The following is a 19,398-nucleotide window of genomic DNA, read 5'->3' on the forward strand; positions in this document are numbered from 1 at the left end:
ATATCTTGAATATCTTTAACTTGACCGTTAAGAACTTAATCCTAACATTCATCATGTTAATTAATTAGCCGCTGTCCTCTTAGTCTCACTGTTAATTGGCAAAGCCTTGGTGTTGATAGAGATTTGGATGATAGAACTGTGTGTAGTTGTCTCTTATAGGTTCCCATTTTTTGTATAATGTTTCTATTAGGGCTACAGATTGTCCCTAGAGTTGAAGCTTAACCAACATAGACATGATTTCATATGTCTGTGCTGAAGCATTTGAAAATACAGATCTTCTAACACCTGACCTTTGTAGAGATCCTGGATCCAGTTAAGCCTGATGCTAGATCTTTCTGTGAACTTGACAATTACATGAGCCAATCAATTCCTTCTATGTTTCAGCTTAAGCTGGTATGAATTGGGTTCCTGTCAGTTACTCCTAAAACACTTCTGAACAAAATAGAGATTCAGAAATTCAGAAATTCAGAGTGGAGGGTGGACAGGCCTATATTTGTCCCTCCTACCCTGTTTCTCAATTTTCTCCAACTAAACAATTTCTGAAATTTGTGTAGCTGAATTTTTAAGGAAAATAGGAAAACCTTCAGTGTTCTTACCCAGACATCTTACCCAGATGTAAATCTCCTCAGCTGCAATGTTAAGTATTGTTCTAAATTTCAAAGCTGTCTTACTGAAATCATGTTCCAGCTTTTCCCCTCCAGCCAAGCTTCATGGGTGGGCTCTTTGTTCAACAGTTTTCCTTAGAAGATTGAAACACTGGGAGGAAAATGGAAAGCTCTCCTCAGTCTCAGAGCACATGTTAACAGCACAGGAGGTACTAGGGTCCTCAGAAATAAAGATCATTACAAAAGAAGGGTACTTGTTTGCTTTTCATGCAAATCAGCATTTCCAGAGGACTCCAACATTTAAAAAACCAACTGAGGTTAAAAAAATGACAGAGTGCTCTCCAGATAAACCCTTGTCTCTGCTCCAGGGTGAAAACAGGGTGTCTTCCATGGGGGTCTCTGCCTTTTTGGCTCTTGGAATCATTCAGTGTTGATAAGAGGAAGAAGAGCCCCAGTGGTTCGGGCAGCACTTCTGATGCCTAAATGCAAGGCGCTGTGTTCTGCACTGATGAGGTGATGGAGCGAGAGACAGACATGCCTTCATGGACCTTGCCCTCCAGTGGGAAGATGGGCAATGAGCAAGGGAAGAGACACGTGGATAGAATGGTTTTTAAAATTGAGTGCAGTAGTAGTGCTGCAAAGAAAACGAAGCGTGCTGGACCTGTTGGGAGTGACAGGGCTGACGGATTTCGGGGAGCGAGGAGGGAGGACTCAGCTTCCTCTAGAGGTGAGCCAGGTGAGCCTTCACAGGAGTAAGGGCTAATGATCCATTTGTCTGCGCACCTGAATTGTTTCTAGTGACAAGCAGCCTAAGTGACTGAGGTCTTACTGTGGGCTTATTAGACAGGAGAATTGGTAGGTAGACTTAGTCATTTAACAACTGGTTGGCGGAGGTAGTCACTCCAACCTTGTATTGTGTACTAAGCACTGGCAATATGACATAGAGGCTGGGTTTGGGTTGGAAGGTCATTTAGGGCCTGGCTGCTGGGAGCGTGGTCCACTGACGGGCAGCATCGACATCCCAGGGAGCCTGTTAGAAATGCAGACTCTCAGGCCCCACCCCAGACCTGCTGAATCAGTCTGCTTTTTAAGCAAGATCCCTATGACTCATGGTTTGGAGGATCCTTAACATTGGAGAAGCACTGGCTTAGGCAACAGTTAGGAATGAGCAGAGCTGGAACCTGCCTGCAACTAGATCTTGAGTTTGTTGATGGAGAGAGACAGACAGACATGCGAATACTTGACTTCCTAGTGTGAAAGCTACAAGCAAGTAACAAGGGGCTGTGAGTGTGGAAGAGGGTGTGAGTTACGCTCACCTGGCACGGGTGGGGTGGGGTGGGGAGGGGAGGAAGGTCAGGGAAGGCTCCCCAGAGTAATGACACCAGAGCGTGATGGGGAAGAACTGGTCAGATGCATACACGACTTGTAAACGGGAAAGGCCACACAGATGGGCGTTGGAGGCACTACTGGGTTTGTGGGAAGACGGAGTGGGGGAGGGTGAAGCAGAGCTCAGCAGGCCCATGTTCCAGGTGAGGCAAGAAGGACCTGGGTCCTGGTGGTCGGGTTCACCCCGGCTTGGGAGGCCTTGGGAGGAAGCACTGCTTAAAGTCTAGGAGAAGACAGCACGGAGCAGGCGGGCCTGGAAGGCTTGGAAAGAGCACGGTGTGCCCTCTCGATGCTTGAGCTGACTGGACTCAATCTCACCAGAAAACCTGGGAGGTTCCCCGGTTCCGGATTTCCCCCCAGCTGACCGGCTCCCTCCCTCTGCACAGATCGGCTGCCTTTGCATGTGGAGGTCAGGGGTGCGCTGACCCAGCTCAGAGCTAGTTGGCCTGATATGGGGGTTGGTGGAGACAGTAGGGGAGGGCGGCCCGGCTTCAGTGATTGGCAGATCATCACTCCTCCTTTCCTCTCTGGGTTTCTTGCTCATTAAACACATGTAGACTTCCTCAAAGTGTTGGAGAACTTTCGAGGGAAGGAGAAAAAACAGTGCCATTGACTGCTTGCAATTTAGTGATTCTGTATTTAGCAGACAGGGAGAACAGATCTGAGATGGAATGCCTGTTGCCAGGGACCAAGTCTAAATGTCTCTATGACTTCATTTTAGAGCAGTGGTTTCCCAAACTTTTTTAGACAGAAAAACTTAAAAAAGACTTGTTTCACATACTGAGCTGCTGTGTTAAGCGGTGCCCCTGCTGCTTTTGGGGTTGGCGAGGGTGGTGATCATGAGACTCCCCCGCAGTGGGCCTCCTACTTACCCGGAAGGACTGTAGAACCACAGGGCTCTTGAGACACCAGTTGGAAATCAACGTTTTGGTTTAAAAAGAAGATAGGCCAACTCAACTCCTATATAGAGTTGCATGTATGCATATAAGCATATATACATATTGCTACAAAGCCATCAATGTTATCCTCACACCCTAAGAGTAAAACTAAAAAAACCCCAAACAGACAAGACAAAACAATGGACCGCCATATAAATGCTTAACAACGTGGATTTTAAAAAGACATAAGCTGTAAATTGAGTGTTAAGTCATGAGGAAGCACGGTGAAAGTTCTTGAGAAGACGGTGGCGTGTCTCCGAGCCCATTTAATTCACCCCTTACTGCGGGGAGAGACCCCGGCTTAGTCTCTGCCCCACCTTTCTCCTGTACGGTGAGGCGCTGGCGGGAGCACGGCAGCCGCAGGAGAGCCCAGGTAAGCTGGCGAGGGTTCCAGCAACAGCCTTGCGGGGCGAGTCAGTCTGGCCTCCCAGGTGGCAATCTGGAGACCTTGACGGAATATGCTAACACATATATATGGAATCTAAAAAAAGAAAAAAAAAAGGTTCTGAAGAACCTAGGGGCAGGACAGGAATAAAGACGCAGACGTAGAGAATGGACTTGAAGACACGGGGAGGGGGAAGGGGAAGCTGGGACAAAGTGAGAGACTGGCAGTGACATATACACTACCAAATGTAAAATAGATAGCTAGTGGGAAGCAGCCGCATAGCACAGGGAGATCAGCTCGGGGCTTTGTGACCACCTGGAGGGGTGGGATAAGGAGGGCGGGAGGGAGATGCAAGAGGGAGGGGATATGGGGATATATGTAAATGTATAGCTGATCCACTTTGTTATACAGCAGAAACTAACACACCATTGTAAAGCAATTATACTCCAATAAAGATGTTAAAAAAAAAAAAAACCTGTTTGCTCCTTCCTACGTCCAAGCCCCAGCCTCCCCTCAAGGACCGAGAATTCGTTAAAAAAACAAACAAACAAAAATCCGGGAAGTTCCCCAAGGAGCCCTACCGGAGGAACAACAAAAACATCCATTGTAAACAGCAGGTTTGTCTTCTGATGGGTTTTGTTTGCAAATGATAACAATCACAGGTAATTTTTCATTTCAATCGGAGGAGCAGGTATTAAAAAGAGAGGGGGGTTGAGGGCGGAGAGGGAGGACGAGGGCCAGCGCATCTCCCAAGTGCCTTATTCACTCCCAGGTCTACAACCGAACGCGAGCGCGGAGGGCGAGGCAGTGCCTCTCACTCCATCAAGTGAGATCTAATTGTGGCTGCTCGGCCTGTTGGCAGATGCAGTTTCTACATAACAACAGCCCAGAGACAGGGCTGCGTGATTAATGCCTCCAGCTGTCGTATGCCCCATTATCTGTGCATTTGCATAACTTAATGGTTCAGGACAGGGGAGAGAGGATGCTTAATTTAATGTTTAGCAGGCCCTTGATAGCTGAATAATTTAAGAACTGTCAAGGGGGGTCAGTCCTACAGCGATTCAGCGAGACGGCTATGATTTCTGCATGTCGTTAAAATTCTTACTTAGGATAAATTTTTTTTTTTTAAGGAAAAAGAAAACAACAATGCCTGAAAGCAAGCTCTGATTCCCGCCCCCGTAACCGTTTCCTCCCCGAGGCAAATGGAAATGTTGTTTTTGACAGCAGTTAGATGTCTGAAGACAGCTGGGAGGGTGGGTTCACACTCACCTCCTTCCTTCCTCTCTCCTCCCAGGACCCCCAGGAATCTTCCCTCTCCCGCTCTGAGTTTGTCTCCTCCTGTTCTTTTTGTTCCCTCAACCGTCTCCCCCTCTGTGCTGTGTTTTATGACCCATTTGCAACCCTTCCCCCTCAAGCCCCCGCCCCGGCCTCTAGCTGAAAGGCGGGGGGGAGGAGGGGAAGGGGGAGGGGCGGGGGGGGAGGAGCAGATTGCTTGAAATCTACTAACAGCCCAAACTGCTTTCAGTAGGAAACACTGTCAGTTTCATTAGTTGCTAATGAATATTATTAAACTAATCTGTCATTTGTCTTCTAATTATGTGTCACCAGGCATCACAGTGGCAGCTGAGGTGACTGCTGGTGAACAATTTTCCTCCTTGAATCATGTTTTTTAAAGTAAGAACTGCTAGGAATGATTAGCAATAATTTGAACCTGATAAGCTTTTCCCCCCTTTCCCCAGCCTGTCAGCAATTTTTCTCCCCCACGTTTATAATACTACCAGGATCTTACCACCTGGCCTCACCAAGCCGCTCCCAGGGTGAGACCCCAGCCCACTCCAAACTTGGGACAGCCCTACTTCTGAAGTCTTCAGCTCCACTGAGACCACAGCTTCTCATCATTTCCCATCATGGTTTTGTGGGTCTGGAATTTGGGCAGGACCCAGCGTGTTGCACGGACTGGGTCATTCAGTGCTCAGCTGGTCTGGAGGGTCCTGGTGGGTTTTGTTCACATGCCTGGCCCCTTGACGGAAGGGGCTAGTTGGATGCAGGGCTCAGCTGGCGCCCTGCTCTCTCTGTGTGGTCTCTGCCTCACCATGTGGTCCCTCCAGCAGGGAAGTTGAACTTCTTCTACTGTTGCCAAGGCTCCAAGAGAGTATTCCACAGACCAGAAGTAGAAGCTGCCAGCGTCTAAAGGCCTGACCTAGAAGCTCACATAGCATCATTTCTACCATATTCTGTTGGACAGTGCAGTCAGGGTCTACCCAAACTCGGTCTACTCCTAACTGGAGCTGTTGAGTGCATCCCAGAAAATTGCACATCCCTACAAAGTGGCCCCTCTGAAAGCAAGTGGGTTCAGATCTCAGCTGGGTCATCAAAGCTGCCTGGTCAGCCTTCTCTTGTGTTTGATTTCTCTCCCTTCCTGTGATAGTTATAAGAAACGTTTACCCCCTCCTGGAATGCCCAGTGTAGCTCTTCCTCTCGAAGGACCTCATTTGATCTAATTCTTAGCAGGTGGCCTTGCCTTCTGTTTCTCAGAAATATGAACACTCTCTGTCACTTGAACACGTCATCTTCAAACCCCTGTCTCAGAGATGTCCTGTCCTCCTCTCAAATTTGCCCTGTACTATTTGCACCCTTCATTTCCACACTTTTCCTCAAGGTCTGACCAGTATTAATCATTCCTTCTCTGGGTCCCTTCTCTCAGCCTAAAAACATGCTCAATCTTGTCATGGAAATACTAGTGCTATCTTTTTTGAAAGAGTTGTCTGTATAGAACTTGGTCTCACTTGCTATTTTTTCTCATCTGCTTCCTTGCTCATTGCAATCAAATCCTTGGACCTTCCTGACAAAGGTTACCGGGGGCTCCTGATCACGGTATCCAATGGTGGAACTAATTTTTAGTCCTTACCTTGCTTGGTTTCTCTGCGCAGTTCACCACTCCTTTCCTCTCAAACTTCTTTTTTGGCCGCGCCGTGCAGCTTGCGGGCTCCTTAGGGACCAAAAGCAGATCAGTGGTGGCCTGGGGGTGGAGGAAGGGAAAGACTGCAAAGGAGCACAAGGAAATTTGGGGGCTGGGGTGGGAATATTGTGTGTTTTGATTGTGGTGGTGGTTTTTCATGAGTGTAAGTATCTGTCAAAACTCATCCGGTTGTCTGCTTTGATGGATGCCATTTATTGTATGTAAATTATACCTCGATAAGGTTGACGCCTTCCCCCCCAAATCAGTTGGGGGAGCGGGGCCAACAGGCCTAGACCCATTGGTCTGTCACTAGTAAATGAAACTGAGTCATGACCCTGCCTGCCCACCAGACTGTCACTCTGAGCTTGAACCCAAGGCTAGCCCGAGCCCTCCCTCCCAAGCCAGCCTCCTTGGGAAGGAGCAAGAGGGGTGTCCCAATAATAGGAGTGGGTGGGCAAGGGAGAAAGGGGGAGCGTGCGGGGTGCTGGGCTCAGGTCAGTGGCCCTCCAGGGGCTTTTTCTTCTGCTCTTACGTAACCTTCCTCAGCAGCCTTTGGGTCAGGCATACCAGACCCATTGTCACCAGAGGGTTAGGTGCAGTATGCGGGATCTTAGTTCCCTGACCAGGGATCAAACCTGTGCCCCCTGCAGTGGAAGCACTGAGTCCTAACCACTGGACGGCCAGGGAACTCCCTCCTCTCAAACTTTTGCTGGTTTCAGACTCATTTTACATTTTTGTTTTTTTCCTTGACTTCTGCCTTTCTCAAATGTTAATATTCTCCTGAAGTCTGTCCTCGGGTCTTTGCTCATGCTGTCTGCTTTCCCTCTATGGTGCAATTCGTGGGCATGTCAATTGCTGTCTAGTCTGAAGACCCTCAAACAGATCTAGCCCAGATCCCTTTCCTGAGCAACAGGCTTATATATATAGAATTACCCACTAGACATCTTGGACTGGATGTCCCACAGACAACTCAAACTTCACATATCCAAAGTAGGACCTGTCAACTAAAAAAAAGTGCAACCTAAATGACAGATCTATTTCTTAGCCTGCTTCGTTTTCCTGTTTAGAGCCTTCAACCTGCAATTCTTGTACTCCTTTTCCTTGCTTTTCACATTCACTTAATCACTAAATTGTATTGATTCCCTCTCTCCTAAGTATCACTCATCTTGCCTTCATATCGATCCTTATTATCTGGTCAGGATGATGCCAAATAGGTAACTGGCTTCCTTTCTGTTCACCTCCTCTACCGTTACTCTGTTATCCACACAGCCACCAAAGACATGCTTCCAATCACAAATTTGAATAAATCATTGCCCTGCTCCTGATCCTTCAATGGCTCCCCATTGTCTAGAAATTAAAGCTCAAACTTGTAGCCTGGCATAGTAAACACTTTCTGCCACCCAGCTTCATCCCTCCATTCCCTTCCTTACACCCTATGCTTCAGCCTCATTCCTGTTTTAGGTTTTCTTACCTTTGCATTTGATGTTTTGTTCCTGCCTGAAATCCCTCCCTTCCTCTCTCATTAGGCAATTCCTACATACACTCTAATTCTCCACGTAGGTTTCTGTAAGATATTTTAGATCTTGCTCCCTGAAAACATTTGACCATGTCTAGAGAAATTCTTAATTGTCACTAGTTGGGCATGATATCAATCAGGGCTGCTGCTAAATGTTCTATAATATAACAGACAGCTCCCCACAACAAAGAATTCCCTGGCCTAAAATGTCAGTAGTGCTGAGGTTGAGAAACTGTTTTAGGTCAGTTTTCATTGTGCTACTATTCCTTGATATTTCTAAGTTTTTCCTGCCTACTCTACTGGCTGTTCTTGAAACTCTTATCAGTCACTTACACTTTAGAGTGAATGAGGCTTGGTTGGTTTCTTGAATAGATTGATTGGTAAAGGAAAGTAGCTTAAGAAAGAGACAGGATGCAAAGGAAGCACTACAGTTCTTGCTTGTCTCGCAAGCTTATCCTCTTCCCGTTCTCTAGATTTTCAGATTCTCCCTTTTCTTCTTTGTAGTCACAAATACTTCTCAGAACATCTCCAGGCAATCTTTATTTGCCTTAGTTTACTAGGACTTCTAATAGTGAAGCTCAAGAGGAGAAGTGCTACTTACCAGTCTCTTGGCTTCAGGCTCCATTTCCACTCTTCCATGCTCTCCTGTGTATCGTGGTGAGCTAGAAGTCTGACAACTGCATTTCTAAAATCCCCCTGCCCAATGGCTTCTAGCTACTTTCTACAAATTGGAGGCACTGGTGGGAGATTAGGAGGCATGAGGAAGGAAACAATATTTTATGTGCTTCTCCGGTGCAGCAGAGATGGTAGTGGTGGTAGACAAGTCTAGACTCGAGGCATCCTGCCCAGGCAGTGGGTATTCCAGCAACAAAGCACCTGTAGACTCTGGTTCCAGTGGCAACCATGACCGCTGTGGACAATTTTAGGCTCAACTTTCTGCAAAGAAACTCTGGCTGTTGTCCCAGCAACACCAGCATGGAATGTTCTGGCAATGGTGTAGGGATCGTGGATGCTGAGTAACATTTTCCTTTTGTTCCTCCAGTCCTAGGATGGGAACAGCTTCTTGCAATTACTGGCCTGTGGCTAAGTTCACCTGTTCTCTTTTCTCTCTGTCAGCTCTTACCAGGTTTTTGTTTCCTGTATTAAATTTCCTGTCTGCAATACCTATAGTGGTTTCCGTTTTCCTGATGAGACATGGAATGGTACAGCACTAGTAAGGCACAATCCCATTCCTAGGAATTTTTCATTTATCTGGGTTATTGAGGTTTAGATTAATCACTATAAAATTTTACTTCCTGGAGATTAGGGCGTGAATCCTAGTAAATGGGGTGTTTGAACTCCAATATAAAGAGAAAAATGGTCTCTTGCGGAGGTAAGATTTTAAAAACTTTTCTGATTGAGAAGGGCTTCAAAGCAAGATTCCCCTACCTCACTTCCATAAATCTTTTTTTTTTAACATCTTTATTGGAGTATAATTGCTTTACAATGTTGTATTAGTTTCTGCTGTATAACAAAGTGAATCAGCTATATGTATACATATATCCCCATATCCTCTCCCTCTTGCGTCTCCCTCCCACCCTCCCTATCCCACCCCTCTAGGTGGTCACAAAGCACCGAGCTGATCTCCCCGTGCCCATAAATCTTTATAGCCTTCTGACATTGAATGAATTGATAGGTTTGATCTAATTGTCTCTTCTCTGAAGTTAAAAGCAAGTGCTGATTTTTATTTTTCTGAGGAAATACATTCCTTGGATACAACAGCTCTGAATACCAACCACAGCAGTACCTGCTTTGGCAATCTTGCCTGCTGTATTAGCATGAAATAATTATGCAGGAGCCCGAACAGCCTCATTTGCTTCATCCCGTAATCATGTACCAAGCAGGCATCTTTTCTGGGAAAATACTGAAAACTTCTGATGCCTTCCTTCCTATCATAATTAGAAAACAGTTCAAACTACCCTCGCTGTCCGTAGTGAGGTCCTGGGCTCTGCTGTCCCCCACCCCACGCCAAACACTCACATGCTTACCATGCAGGCTGCTTTTCTGTTGTTCAGATACTAAAAGCTTGTACCTGACTTTGGGTTTTTATATTTGCTTCCCAGAAATCCTCTGCCTCTAGATCTTCTCGTGGTTAGCTCTTTACCGTTCAGTTCTCAGTTAATACCACTTCTTCAAAGATGACTTCATTAATGTACCTGTACAGAGTTGTTCCCCGCTCCAAGTTATTCTCCACTCCATAATTCTCTTTAATGTTTCATAGTTCATACTGCTGTATCATCATTGGAAATTACGTAATTTGTTTACTTGCTGATTATCTGCCTTCTACCACTATAATGTAAACTCTCCGAAGACAGGGAGTTTACCTGTTTGCCTTTATGGCTTTATCTGCAGAGTTTAAGGTGTTCTGTGGAAGACAGTAAGTGCCTAACAGACAGTTGCTGAATGACTTGATTACTGTCCTCACTGTGCTCTCTATTCGGTTCAGCAAGTGTTGATGGCGTCTGCACTCTGTGCCTGGTACTGTGGTGAGGGGCGGAGGACACAATGCCTGTCAGCTAGTGTTCAGTGTGGTGAGAACGGGGTCTGTCAATAACCGCGACCCCCTCCCCAACAAAAACCAGTTGCTACTGAGCACTCACAATATGCCGGGTCCTTGGCTAAGTGTCTCCAGACTTCATCTCATTCAGTCCTCTCAACACTTCATGACATAGGTGTGAATCACCCCATTTTACAGATGAGAGAACTGAAATCTAGAGGGGTCGTAATTACCCTAAATCATGCAGGTAGTACATGACAAAGCCCCAGACTGAACTTAAGTCGGCCTGAGTCTAAAGCTGTACTTGTTACCACTTTACAACACACGTGTTTTCAAATACCTTACTTTGCTTTTCAGGATACTTGTTATATAACAGGTAGGATTTGATTCTTTAAATCACCTTCTCAATTTGAAAGAAGTAGATGAGGGAAAGAGAACTTTCCTGTCGTAAGGCAAAGATGTGTGTTAGCTAAAGAATAAGGATTCCTCCAAATGCTGGGTTCTTGCCCTTGACTTTTTTGCTAACCCAGAGCTCCATCTTATTCTTGATCTACTAGGAAAAAGTAGTGAGCAAGAAAGAGATGAATGGGGTGCATGTAGGAGGTAGATGTAGTCTGATAAAGTTGAGAGTTCAGGCTAAAAGTGTGCTTCTTCCCCACAATGCTTAAGAAGATTCTCTCCCCTTTTGTCTCATATTCTGCATTTCTACCAGCTAGAAATTCATTCCTATTACCTACAGTTGACCTGGAAGCAGAGACTAGCTCTAGGATGGCTATCAGCCACTCACACCTCAGGTCAATTAGTTTAAGCTTTAGAATGCTTTCCACCTATTTGGTCTCTGTTGATTAGAGGAAATGGGAGCTCTGATGAAAGAGGATTTGGGGGACCTGCATTGGGAGGGGAGGGGATGTTTTAGGCTGTCGTGGGACTGTCACATAACTCTAGGGTGCTGTCTGGTTTGGGTTCAGAAATGGGGGTGACGCCTAGTGGGAGAGAGGATTAGAGACACCCAAGGTAAATGGTTTTCTGGCTCAAAGGACCAGAGGGGACTGAATCCTGTGGGGCATGTGGTGATAGCTCTGACATCTTGTTTGCACATCCCACAAGCAATAATGCCCTCTCTCCGTGTGCCGGTATCGGAAACCCAGCTTTCATCTTCCTTTTTTTACACCCACTTCGATTACACCATTTTTTTCAAGGGAGATGAAGGGAGCAGAGCTGGCCTGTTGTCTCGAAAATTTCTATCTAGTTATTTGACATCCTTGGGATTTCCCTGATTAGCCTCGTGAAGTCATTCACCGCTGATCAGAGTTACCCCTCGGGGTGTGGAAAGAAGTAGAAAAAAACAGGAGAGGCCACACATAAGCATTAAGAGTATGGAGTGATGATTCTCTACAATATTCTTTGACTTTGTTCTTTGTGCGTGATTCTAGAATGAGCTTTGAGGGGGATTGGGGATGAGGATAAATCTGCTTTCATTTCAGGGGAAGAGGAAGGGAAGGAAATCCTAGCTTTCACCAACTTTTTGTAGGAAACAGATCTGCTTCACCCTCCTGGAAACTATCAACTTTAAACAAACAAACTCTAGGAAGCTTCTCCGTAATGGCAGAATAAATCTATCCTTATATTTCTCTTGAAACAACAAGGAGATGAAATACAAAGAGAAACCCTCGCGCTCACTCACATAAATCAGTCCCGTTGTTGCGCTCAGCACATATGGTGTGATAACGTTGTCCCCTGCTCGGAGACCCACTAATGGAAGGCCAGATGTGCTTCCACAGGAGCGAAACACAGCGGGCCTGCTTTAAGACTCCGTGGCAACCTTGACGCTGAACTTCGTTGTATTTGTTGCTTTGTGTCTCTGCTTTAGCACTGTTCTTACCACCATAGTCTCTCACCTTCCCTCACTTTTCCTTTTCTATCTTTCAGGACTTGAGAGGGCTGGGTAATTTAATAACTTGGGTCTGGACTTTGTAGAGTTCTTTTCGTGGGCAGTGGGCTTGAGGGGCAGGTACCAGCGATTGATGGTGCCTGTAGGACAGAGCAAGCTTCCTGCTGGAAGATTTGCCTTCCCCCTTCCCCTAGCTTTATTGCGGTAGAACTGACATATAACAATTGTATATATTGAAGGTGTATACCATGGTAATTGGCTATATGTATGCATTATGAAATGATTACCACAATCAAGCTAATGAACATCTGTCACCTCACATAGTTAACCTTTTTTTGCGGTGAGAACACATAAGATCTACTGTTTTTACACATTTCAAGTATATAACGCAGTATTAACTATAGTCACCATGCTGTACCTTAGATCCCTGGAAAAAGACTAATTACAGGGAGTTACAGACTTAGATTTAAACAAGGATGGAAAAAAGGTTTTATTTGTCTCCCCGGACCCTGCTTTCTATTTAAATGTAGACTTTGAAAAAAGTGGGAGGGTCCACTGTTTACTTTCGTACATAAACTTAAAGTGCATGCATGAATGAATGAAGCAGGCTGCATAGCTGCTTGTGTTACCGCAGGTACGAGCACAAATGAAAACCAAAGAAGTTATCAACAGGACCAGATGCACAGCGTATCTTTTTTCTTGGGAGCTGAAAGAACCTGTGCACAAAAATGCATTTATCTTTGGAATGACTCTTTGAGAGTGCTATCTGGTTAACATATTACCCTCTGGTTTGTTAGGGCCCACACTTAGCTTTTTATTCTATTCACAGGAGATCCTAGATAGGTCTGAACAAGCCCATGATGAACACCAGACCTCATGTACACAAAGATTCTAATAAGAGAGAAGTAAACAGCAAAGAAAGCATACTTGTTATTGAAGTAAAACTCGGTTATTATCTTTTGAATGAAAAGCAATACTCTAGTTGTCATATGAATGAAGACCTAATTCAGTTACATTGTTTTCTGAGTCCCTGCCCATGGCATCCCCACTAGACCAAGGTATCTGCCGGGACCCTGCTGTGCAGCCCATGTGGCACCTCATTGTCCAGCTGAGGGACAAAGGTTTTGTTATGAGGTCCTGGGTATCCACACACAGGGTTTTCCTTGCTCATTCATCCTATGCCATTTCAGGGCTATGGAATCCTATGGTTTCCAAGTTAACACTCACCCTTTAATCCTTAAAACCTTGGAAGTGGCAGCCACCCTGAAAATCACGTGCTATGTTTAGAGAACTTTTCCGAGGTGACTTGGGAGACCACTGACCTCCCAGCTCTAAAAGGGCTTGTGGCTCTGCCCGCAGCAGTCTGATGTGGTGGGATAAGTGCCGACTGTTTTAGGTGCATTAGGTATGGAGGGCTGGCAGTGTTCAGGGCAGAAGACTTCCTCCTGCTTCCACGGGCTGTTGGGCTGAGAAGTTAGCCGAGGCTTCCTCAGGGCTGTACTCATTTCTGTTTCTCATGGTCATGGTGGCACGATTGACAGAGATGAAAAAGGAGTGGCTCCCCATTTGTTTCATGAAACGCTCTTGTATTTTCCTCCTCTGTTCTCATCAGAGGCCTGGTAGAGTGTGATGTAAAGCCCCAAAGACAGGCGAATGGGGGGGCAAACCTGCACCTCCCAAAGCAAGGAAGCTGAACTGCAGGTGAGGGCACATGTTCTCACCATCTCACCAGGATGGGATTGGGGTGGGTGGCATAGCCAGAGACCCAGTCTCTGACCCAGTACAGAGTAAAACCTAAAACAGCATGCTGCTTGAAAAGTTAAGGAGTTCTCCTAAATGTCTCTAGATGGAGAGAGACTATGGAACTGAAAGTGCAGTTGTCCTTAGAAGTCTTTCTGTAATCTGGGGTAGGTACTCTTTGTTCATCAACGACAGTAAAGCTGATGCCACGTCTTATGATGAAGGAGATTGTCTCCCTCGGGCACAAGGGTCCAAGCATTTCGACTCCTCATTAGAGTGAGCCGTACAGGTTGCTGGTAACAAGCAGTGTCTTGTTTCTCCCCAGAGAAGGGGGGGTCAGGAACTCCTTGTCTGAGTTTTCAGGCTTGGCCTGCTTAGATGGTTCCAGAAGCCAGGATTTAACATAAGTCGGTAAGGCAGATGGTGGAAGGCCTGGTTTACGGGCATGGCTGTTATTCAGCCCAGTGATGGCAGCTTTTTGGGACTGTGAGCCCAGCGTTGCCAGACTTTTGAATTTTTCCAACAGCAACTGGAGTTCCAGGTTTTCATGATGGCGGACAACTCAGATTATATATGTACACATACCTTAAGTGCTTTTGAGGGTACACTGCTGACCAGTCCTAGAGTAGCCCCCTTTCCATGTTTATCGCTCATGTGAAAGAATCTTGTGAGCTTTTGGATGATTGGAAGTAAGCTGACATTGCACACACGCAGAACGCCCCAAAGGTTCCGTCTGTTCTTCATGTTTATAGTGATGGAATCCAAATGATAGAAGCTTGAGGTTAAAAAGTAGGGCATGACATCTGGTCTAGGTAATCCCTCCAAGGTACTGCGTGGGAACTTGGGATCTGAGTGAGATTCAGCAGGACTGCTGCTTATATGGCCTTTCCATTGAGTAACACAGTACACGGTGCTCCTTGGAGTTGTGTGGTGGGAAGCACACAACTGCACAACCATCCATGTTGGTTTAGTATCCTAGAGGTTCCTTCTGCCAGTGTTGGGTGTTCTATCATGGACATACTTCCTCTTTCCTGTACCCTATGTCCCCCAACCTTGGGGCTAGGTCCTTTTAATGCTTTCCCTTCTCCTGAAGTTCCTACCTCCCTTCTCTTCCCAAGCTGTGGCTTTCCCCAGATTCCTCCGTACTTTGACCTACAAAGTTGGGTATAAATCACAGCTGTGCCCTTCCTCCTACCTATTTTCACTTTTGGGTTGGGGTGAGACTTAGAATGCCAAGAATGGTAGAGGAAGGAAAGGAAGTCATGGTGGCCTTGACACCGGGTGGTGGCTTAAAATTTTTTTCCCCCTCTTTTAGTTTCTATGGAGATCTGAAAAAAATTTAGGTATCTCTACTGTAATATTTAATACTTGGCCACTAAGTCAACATATGAGACACATCTGTCACATCTGCATAACTTGTAGGTCTTATTTTGCTAAGAGAGCATCTGTATCCTTTGTGATTTCAAGTTGTATTACAGAGTTGCCTGGGCACTACGTATCAGTCAGGATCCTGGAGAAATCAAATGTCATACCCTAATTGGATAATTTGTAGTGAGTTTGATAAAGGGATTATTTATGTGTGGGGCAGAATCACAGGCAGTTGTGCCATGTGCTGGGGCTAGAAACAGTGGGTTGTTTGTGGGAGTCTGTTAGCACTACCCTCAATGGAGATACCAACTTGTGGAGCCAGGTTGTATGGAAGTGGCTAATGACAGGAGACTGCCAGCCTGTGGTGGCCCTGAAGAAGGAAAGCCAGAGGGATAAGTATTCCAGCCTCGTTCTCCTGTCTACTGTCTGTTTGCTCCATTGGCCAAACGCAACTGGAAGCTTGTCAGTATAGATCATATGGGTCACAGGGTGGAAAGGGTGGAGAGGGGGTCTGGAGAGGCGTATGGAAGTATTGAGCACAGCATTTTAAAATATCAAGGACTTCCAGATAGAGTAATGAGATGCCAGTTTGATGTGGATTCAGGTGAGTGTAATTCTTAGTTTTAGTTTGAACAGACTAGTATGGAAATGCTATCTCAACAGAAGCATTTGAATAAACACTATTAAAGGAATGAAATACATTGCAGAGAGTTAACCACATGGTTGTTTATAAAATTCAACAAATATTTATTGAATCCTTACCACGTCCCTGGTATTGTGGTCATCTTATCTATGAACCATATTGTTATCACTGTAATAAAGGGCAGGATTAAATGATATTTATGTGAGGTTCAGCTGGCGCTGTCTTTCCTTTGTAAACTTGTTTGGGTAAGAGATTGTCCATCTGCCCTTCGTGTATTATGTAAAGTGATTCTTCTGTATCAACCAACCTCTATACTGTTATTATTCTATAGGAGAATGGTTTCTAGGAGCACGTAAAGTAATCTTTTAACAGTTCAGTTATTAATGTGCAAGTTTTAATTTATGGAACAAACATTAATATTGCACTTACAGTTATCTCCTTGTAAAATGGGGATTAAATGACATAATGCATATATCTGACCCTTTGTAAGCTCTTAATGAAGGTGAACTGATTTGGAATAAAAGAAACTGCCAACCTCCCTACCCTGAAAATTCAATGTTTTCATGTTTCCTTTTTCTCTTTTAAACCTTATTCTTGTGCCTATATAATTTGTGCGTGTTAGGAGGCTTTTATTAGCAAGTGAAAGAAGCCCAAACTTCAGGTGACATTAGGAGTGAGGTCATCAGGACATTGTTTGCATTTCTTTGTCTCAAGAAGTCTGCCCTTCTTCAGAAGGCTCCATCCTCAGGCTGGCTTTCTTCAGGGGATATAAAAGGCCCCTCCTGTTTCAGGCTTCACACCTACATACCGGGTGTCCTGCTCAGCTTTGGCTGCCAGAACCAAATACCACAACCACAGGAATTTACTTCTCACCATTCTAGAGACTGCAAGTCCAAGATCAAGGTGACAGCAGAGTCAATATCTGGTGAGGGCTCTCTCCTTGGGTGCAGACTGCTGCCTTCTCTTTGTCCTCACATGGCCTTTTCTTGCTGCCTGTGGGTGGAGAGAGAGAGGAAGCAAGCTCTTTGGTGTCTGTTCTTATAAGGGCACTAATCCCATTAAGGGCACCCCACCCTCATGAACTCCTATAAACCTAATAACCAACTGAAGGCCATATCTTCCAATGTAATCCCATTGGAGGTTAGGGCTTCATGTGAATTTGGGGGTGGGGGATGCAGTTCAGTCCATAGCACTGGACTTGCCAGACAGATCTTCTCCCCCAGCTGTCAAACAAAAGCTCTGCCTTCACTTTGATTGGACTAGATGAAACCAGTCATGGTAGCCAGGGAATGCCACAAACTGATTAGCTGGGTTTTTGCCCACAACTGATAGAATCATTGTAGCAAAGTGTGGGAGGATGAGATGATTTGGACTGGCTTGTATTGGGGGTGGGGGAAGGTCTGCCCAAGCAGCATGGCTGCCACCCAAGGTGGGAAGGGAGGCGTCAGCAGCATACCCTACATTTAACTCATCTGTTCCCCTATTGTTGGAGAGTCAGCTTGTTTTCAGTGGTTCCTGTTCTATAACATAACTAAATTGAATTTCAAAATTTCGCATGAAAGAGCATTAATGTTAGGTTCTCAGAAGTTTTGTCTGACATGCTCAGCAGTGGTTGCTGCTTAATGGACAAAAGCTAGTACTACTGAAACCAAGTTTTCCAAAAAATCAATATTACTACAACTGTGGAGCCCTTGCCTTCCATCTAGTCTCGCCATAATGAAATTCAGTTGCAGCATGATTTTTGAGCTGCCTTTCTCAGGTCACATTGTTCTACAGAATATGTTAGTGGGTTATTGTCAAAGCTCAAGGCTGTAACCTTTTGTTCCCTCCTAGAAGCAAAGGATGTTTAAAAATTAATTATTTATGGGTCCTTAAACGATGAATTAGGTCATTGGCGTTGGGTTTGCCACAATTAAGACTGATGTTTACTTATATTGAGGAAACTGGATTGTAATCCTTAAGTCTGACTTTTTGTTATCCCATTTTCAATATTTCATTATTATACGTAGTTATCTAAACAACACATTGAAACTCAGCCTCTGCTATATGATCAATGTCATGCTAGATACTCTGGGGAATAAAAATGTGTGAAGGCTACTGTCTAGGTGGGGGAACAAGACTAATCACATGGAGATGTTGACGAAAACAACCCCATCCTGAGTGTGTGATAAAAGAAGATTGGAACAGTAGACATTTAGAAAAGATCCCAGTGGGTTGAACTTTCATGGGGGCTTCATGGTGGAGTGGCACTTGAACTGGGCTCTGAAGGATGGATATGCAGGTTCTGGTAGGAAAAAGAATCCGGGAAGGGCACTTACCAAAGGGTGAGAATAAGTGCTGGCGTGCTGTGTGCTGGGATCCCTGAGAAGTCAAACTGGAGTGGCAATCGTGTGTTGGGGAGAGGTGGGACAGTGGGGTGATGGGTAGTTGTTCTTTCCTGTATCTCTTAGTCCAGAGTCTAACTGAAAAAACATGAAGACTACAGGGCAGAAAAGGATGGAAGTTGAAACCAGGAACTAAATGCAGGAGTGCAGGGCAGGTGGATTCTGACAAGTTAAGAAATTAAAACAGTTCCATAGATTCTAAAGCAAACTTATAGTTATGGGTTAAATTAAAATTGATATTTTCATTGTCAGTATTTAGGTGGAGTTAAACTTTGGGAATATTAAGACATGATACGTTTATATTGATTCTTCCAATTGGCTTTCCTTAAAGCATAATAAAATGTTATATGCATAAATGTGTATATATATAAGTAGATGTTTTCCAACATTATTAGAAAATGAATTTTAATTTACTGGAGAATCATCTTTCATGCTTATTGCTTGAAATTTTGAATTTAGATTTTTTTTTACTAACTTCAGGAGATGTCTATTTATAATCACATCTTGAAAATTTTCTTTAAAGTGGCAATATATGTGTCTGCATCTAAGGCACACCACAGTGACTCTGGTTCAATGTTATTACTTTGGGTTCTTTGATTTACTGTCCAATGGAATGCCAAGTCTGGTTATATTCTAAACAAACGAATGGTCAATAGAATTTATTCTCCTAAAATTTTTGTTGGGTTTATATGAAGACTGGCATCTGAGTAGTCACTGGAAGTAAAGTATTTTGTGAGGAAAAATGGCTCAGTGTTCACCTGATAGGAAAACAGGCAGTTGTTCTCAGCATTTAAAATAGGTGAAACTTTTCTATACTCATCTTGATTGTGACATGTTCCATTTACACAAATGTAGTTCAGTTAACTGTTAGTTTATTTATATATTTGTAGTTTTTAACCTGTAATAATTCTGATGTAGTTAAATTGCCAAACGTTATTTTGGGAGTTGATGCCTTAGGCCTTTTTCTAAGGTGCCTACTTTTCTCCTAATCCTCAAATTTTTCTCAATCCTAGCCGTTAAGGCTCTCTTGCTCCCTGCTTCTCTCCT

Source organism: Balaenoptera borealis (assembly GCF_965194805.1).
Source record: "Balaenoptera borealis genome assembly, chromosome: 8".
Taxonomy (NCBI): domain Eukaryota; kingdom Metazoa; phylum Chordata; class Mammalia; order Artiodactyla; family Balaenopteridae; genus Balaenoptera; species Balaenoptera borealis.